This window comes from Sciurus carolinensis, chromosome X (genome assembly GCF_902686445.1).
Source record: "Sciurus carolinensis chromosome X, mSciCar1.2, whole genome shotgun sequence".
Lineage (NCBI taxonomy): Eukaryota > Metazoa > Chordata > Mammalia > Rodentia > Sciuridae > Sciurus > Sciurus carolinensis.
Window position 1 is genome coordinate 90,208,324 of NC_062232.1, and position 6,000 is coordinate 90,214,323.

Here is a 6,000-nt window from a genome sequence, read left to right on the forward strand (position 1 = left end):
GAGATCACATTTTGTTTAGGCTTGTTAATCATTCCTCCTTGTCAAAGTTTTCACATGAGTTTTATTAAAAAGAGCAACAATACAGGACAATAAATCATAATTATAAAAATATCACCAGCATAGGTTTACAATATTTCATTCTTCAATAATTATATGATCCCTCTTCCCCTTAAATACATCATCAGGGAGGATCATGAACTACTATAAAAAGAATGTTATATGAATTAAGGAGTTTAGAAGTGAAATGTTAGTAATTATTTTTTTCGGGACTTTTTCCAAATTTTAGACTAAGGAATGAAAAGAGAATCATTTTTTGATCAGGAGCAAGGAAATTTACTCTCTCATAGCAAACTTCTCCCTTCCATCTGTGATGATATATTCAAAATACCTGAGATCATATTTCTTAACCTGAATGATAGGTACGTGGGCATTCAGTTTGTACTCTTCTGTAAATAGGATACATTTTGCAACCAAAAAAATAAAAGGAAAAATTTGACCCAAAGAAGGAAGCATATCAATACTTCCCATTGTTTCAAAATCAAGAACCAAGTATAATATGTCAAAATACATTCTACTGTTATGCATAACTAAAAAGCACAAATAAAAAATTTAAAAAAGAGTCAAGTATAAATCATTCACTCATTTGGTTAATTAACATTCAGAAAGGAATAACATTAACAATTGGATATAGTGTTTAAAGAAATAAAGTTTCCATCCGAAATAAAGAGTTCCTTGGAAAATAAAATGGGTGCTTTCAGTATTAAAATTAAAAAAAAAAAAAAAACAAGTTTTGCCTACCTGAGAAGATTTCTTGAAGGATTATTTCAAGATTTACCTAAAGACCTTTGTCACATGGTTCAGCACTCCCCTGGAATCTTCAAGATGTTACAGAATCAAAGCTGAAAGCACTCTAAAAAGTGACATGTTTAAGTTGAGAAACCTTATTCAAAGTACCTACTTGTACAAGCTGATATTTCTCAAGAAAAAACTTGCTTTTCCTCTTGAAACTTATTCATTATTCTATCATTTTCTCCTCTGTGTATATGTGTATGCAATATAATTGTGGCTTTTATGCAAAATTGTTTTTCTCATTAAGAAGATTTGTAAATTTCTCCTCAGAAATTTTTAGAGGTGATCTATTGTCCATCTTTTCATGCTCCCTGCATGGCTTAGCTCTGTTAGTTACCTGATACTTTTGCTTGATTTGCAAATGCATACATGTCATATTCTGATAGCTTGTGACTCCTTTGTGTCATCCATATTATGCCCCAAAGAATATGCTAGAGGATATAAGAATGTGCTGTCTTGCATATGCTCTGGAGATAGTCATAATCATTAATTGTTAAGTTTAAGGTTGTTTATACAATTAAAATGATTAAAATACAAACCTGAAAGCATGATGTGATTTGAAAATCTTTTAAATTATTCATTCTACAAATCAAACTTGAAAATTTTCAAACATTCAGGGTATTTGACTATTTGGTGCTGACCCTCAAGGGAGTACCCCCCCAACACCCCCGGAAAATACTCAGTTTACTAGCACAATAGGTTTATGCCTAAAATAAATCATGTCCCAATGACTCAATATTGATCAGTAAAATGAGAGATTACACTCCATTTAAATAAGATCTATCAAAATGTATAAATGCATTCTACTGTCATGTACAACTAATTATAATGAATAAAATAAAAAGTTTCCATTACTTAAGGAAAAACTGATTCATTATGTACAATCTTTCTGTGGATTCAAAGTCTAATAGGTTAAAATGTAATCATCATATTGTGACATTTTGCAACATTGCAAATTACCTTCAGACTCTACATTGTAATACATATCTAACTTCTAGATGCCATCATTCAACATTGTTTGAGTTACTATTTTATGAGGATTGTACCTATGTGATTTCCTTTCATTTTAAAATTCTAAGAACTCACCTGTAGCATGCCAAACTCTCAAAAGTAAAACTTTCTTATCTCTCCTGCCTTTTCCTCATGCCTCCTCACTAACTATTTGACCTGCCTTTTGACCTTTTTTATGCTGTGATAGAACCAATATTTGATGGTGACCACAATACTGATTCTTAGTACAAAAGTGAAGTGGAAACTGACCATGGTGGTGCATGCCTGGGATCCCAGCAACTCTGGAGGTGAATTGTTTGGGCAGTTTAGCAAACTCTGTCTCAAAAACCAAAACAAACAAGCAAACAAACAAAATCAAAAACAAAAATAAAACAATCTGGAGATGTAGCTCAGTGGAAGCGTGCCACTGGGTTCAATCCCCAGTACACAAAAACAAAACAACAACAAAAAATGAGTGATATGTGAAGAAGACTGTACTGGAACTCAGGAGAGGTGGGTTTTAATACTATTTCTACCACATATTGGCTGTATGGTTTATTTGGTTTTTTTTTTTTTTTTTTTGTACTGGGATTGAACTCAGGGGCACTCAACCGCTAAGCCACATCCCCAGCCCTTTTTGGTATTTTATTTAGAGACAGGGTCTCGCTGAGTTGCTTAGGGCCTTGGTAAATCGCTGAGGCTGGTTTTGAGCTCCCTATTCTCTTGTCTCAGGAGTCACTGGGATTACAGATATGCACCACAGGGCCCCGTGTAGCCTTGTGATCTTTGGTGGGTCATTTAATGCTTGTTTACTTTTTTGAAAAATGAGAGGTTAGAGTCCAGTGTTTTCTAATGTTTCTGAGACAAGAAGAGAAAGGACAGACATGTACCCTCCAGTTTCTATGTTTACATTGTTTCTTATTTTGAACCATTCACAAGAGAGAAAACTTTACTGTGCCCCTCAGAGCAAACATTCTAACAATTTAACATCTTTTTAAATTATTAAATCATAAATTTGCTGACATCATCTTTTCTTTCATTTATTCATTCATTCAAAAGTATTTATTACAAGTCATGGTGAATTCTAAGAGTGTATTGTAGCTATAACTGTGAAATGATGTACAAGGTCTTTACTCTTACGGAGTTAATATTCCAGTTAGGGTAGCCACATGAACAAGCATATAAGAAATTATCAGTGGCAAGTGTTGTGTTGAAAAATTTAACTGTAACATAACTATATTGGGTGATGGGGGAAATTTCTCTCACAGAAGAGGATTTTGTTCTGGGAGAAATACCACATTGTGGGGGGACTACCCATACAAAGATCAGAGGAAGAATTCCAGGCGGGGAATAGAAATCACTAAGACACAAAAACAGATTTGAGATTGGAATGTTGGCAGAATAAAATGAAGGCTCTAGAACACAGTGGGGTCAGAGATCCAGGGGTTACATCAGAGAAGGGTTTATAGGTCGAGGTAGAGAGTCTGGAATTTATTTGGAATGCAATGGACAATGATTTAAAAGATTTTAGCAGGAGAGTGACATGATCTAATTTACGTTTCAAAAGGGCACTCTGGTTGCCACTTGGATTATAGGTGACAAAAAGTGAATTGAAGAACAAGTAGGAAAATATTTTAGTAGTCCAGATTAAGTGGCTTAGACAAAGGTAATAGTGGTGAAGATAAAGATAAGTGGACAAAATCTGGATATATTTGGAATATAATATCTACAACTGACAGAGGAACTGGATTTAGAGTGTGAGAGTTAGGGGTGAATTAAAGATAACCCCTAGATATTTGACATGAACGGATTTACTGGAGTCCTTATGAATTTAAACATTTTTACACATACTGGAACCCATTAAACTTTATAGGATTTCATTTATTTTCCCCTCCTTTATTGTAGACACATATGCTTTTGTGTAGCTGTAGTCAGAGAAGCATGATATTTGAACAATATGATGTTATTTTATATTATTTCATATGGTTAAATTTATATATCAGCATAATCCCAACCCTTACTATTTTTAGCATGACTATATTCTCATACATTCCCCTATTGTTATTATTATCACCCCAATATTAAAATGTACATTTTAAAAAACACTGAAAATTTAATTTTGGCCATTCTCAGGTCTGTTTTCCATCTTTTTCAAATACTTATTAAGCTTGGTAGGCTGAGGCAGGAGGATTTCAAGTTCAAAACCAACCTCAGGAACTTAGTGAGGCTCTGAGCAACTTAGCGAGACCGTGTCTCAACACACACACACACACACACACACACACACACAGAGGACTACAGATGTGGCTCAGTGGTTAACTGCCCCAGGGTTCAATCCCAGGTACCAAAAAAAAATTATTAAGCACCTTCACCTACTAGGTAATTAACCACTATCTTTGTAATGGGTACTGGGGATGAAATCCAGGCCTCATATACACTAGGCAAGTGCTCTTCCACTAACCTAAATTCCAAGTCCCATCTTTTTATTTGAAATTTTAAAAATTCCTGTGCAATTCTAAAGATTGGAGATGGGTAGGTGAATGGAGTACCTAAAAACAACTGAGGAATTTCTGACCTACTTAGTTTCAAACGTAATATTAATTCCCTTTGTGTCAAATGCTGTTATACATAAAATTAATTAACTGATGGTTGTAGCTATCTTCATGTTTGGTTGGGACATAGAACTTACACATATGAAGATGACCCATGACTTTATGTTAGTCCCTTTTTTCAGATTATTGCAGTGCTATCCCAGACACTTCGAATGCAATCATTCAATCTCTGATAACTACACAAAGCAAACTGATGTACCTTCTGCCAATATTTCTCAAGTGAACATAGAATGCTACATTGTTTGAAGTTTTTATATTCAGCATGCCCTTGAAATGTTTCTTCTGTTCTCCTTGCTTATTATTTCCTCTCTGAAGATCACTATACTTGTTTTCATCCACCCTTTTCATTTAAATTACCAAGATTCTACCTTGCCATTTAAATTAGGAGAGACACATACAAGACACTAATGAAAACCTCTAAAGGCCATCAGTCTCTCTGTGGTAGCCTAAGAATGATAGCCAGGACAAAGATAAGGTGACAAGTCTTAGTGCTTCTGTTTAATATAGAATTGCACTTATGTGTAACATGCTGACAGGATTATGTGTAGGTTATTGTTATCATTGTGTTTGGGCACAAGGTTTAAAAAATTAAGTAGCTCTGCAAAACTTGTTATAAAAACAGCAGTCCACTTTCCCCATTTCCTTCCCTCCAGAGGCAAGCTATTCAACTCTAATGTCTTTACCTTTGATATATAGTACAATTTCATTTTTTTCTCTTACATGTGGATTTCTAATTGTTCCAAAGTTACTTATTGAATATACTATTCTTTCCCTTTTCAGGTGTCTTGGCACCTGTGTAAAACTCAGTTGATGATTATGTAAGAGTTTATTACTGATCCAGGAGTGGTGGTGCGTCTATAATTCCAGGAACTTGGGAGGCTTTGATACATAGTTCATTATTTTTTAACTAAATACTTACATTGCCTGTGTCTTGACTCTTTGGTTTTAGGCATCTCACTATGAAGCATTTTTTTTCTTTTTACATAGACGACCAAATACACTTCACATCCATCCATCCTTCCTATCCCTTGTTTTCCCATTGTATGTATATCATATCTGCAGCATTTTGAGTACATAAATGCAATTAACAGATGAATACTATTATATTTTAAATTTCTTTTACAACTTTTTGTTGTCCTTGGAATTAATCATTTTATTGTTATTGAATTCTCTATGATATTAATACTAATTCAATCATGTATTCTTTGCCTATTTTCTAAGTATGTTTTCAATTCATTCGGGTACAGGAAGTCCTTGAATTTATTTGCTGTCCTTTTTTCCATGTTTTTTACTCTCTGTTCATATTGATATTCCACTTCTGCTTTCATTTTTTTAATTTTCCTATTTTCTAAATATTTCTTTTGACATAGCATCCCATTATATTTTTATTGTTCCAATATCTTGTCTAATGTTGGAGATATTGATTAGTTATAATTATTCTCTCTGCATGTGACAGAGAAATTTCATTGCCTTCTAAATATCTTGGAAAAGTGCAAATGGTTAGGCAGCAGGTGGCAAGGACAGATTTTTTGTTTGTTTCACTAGAAAG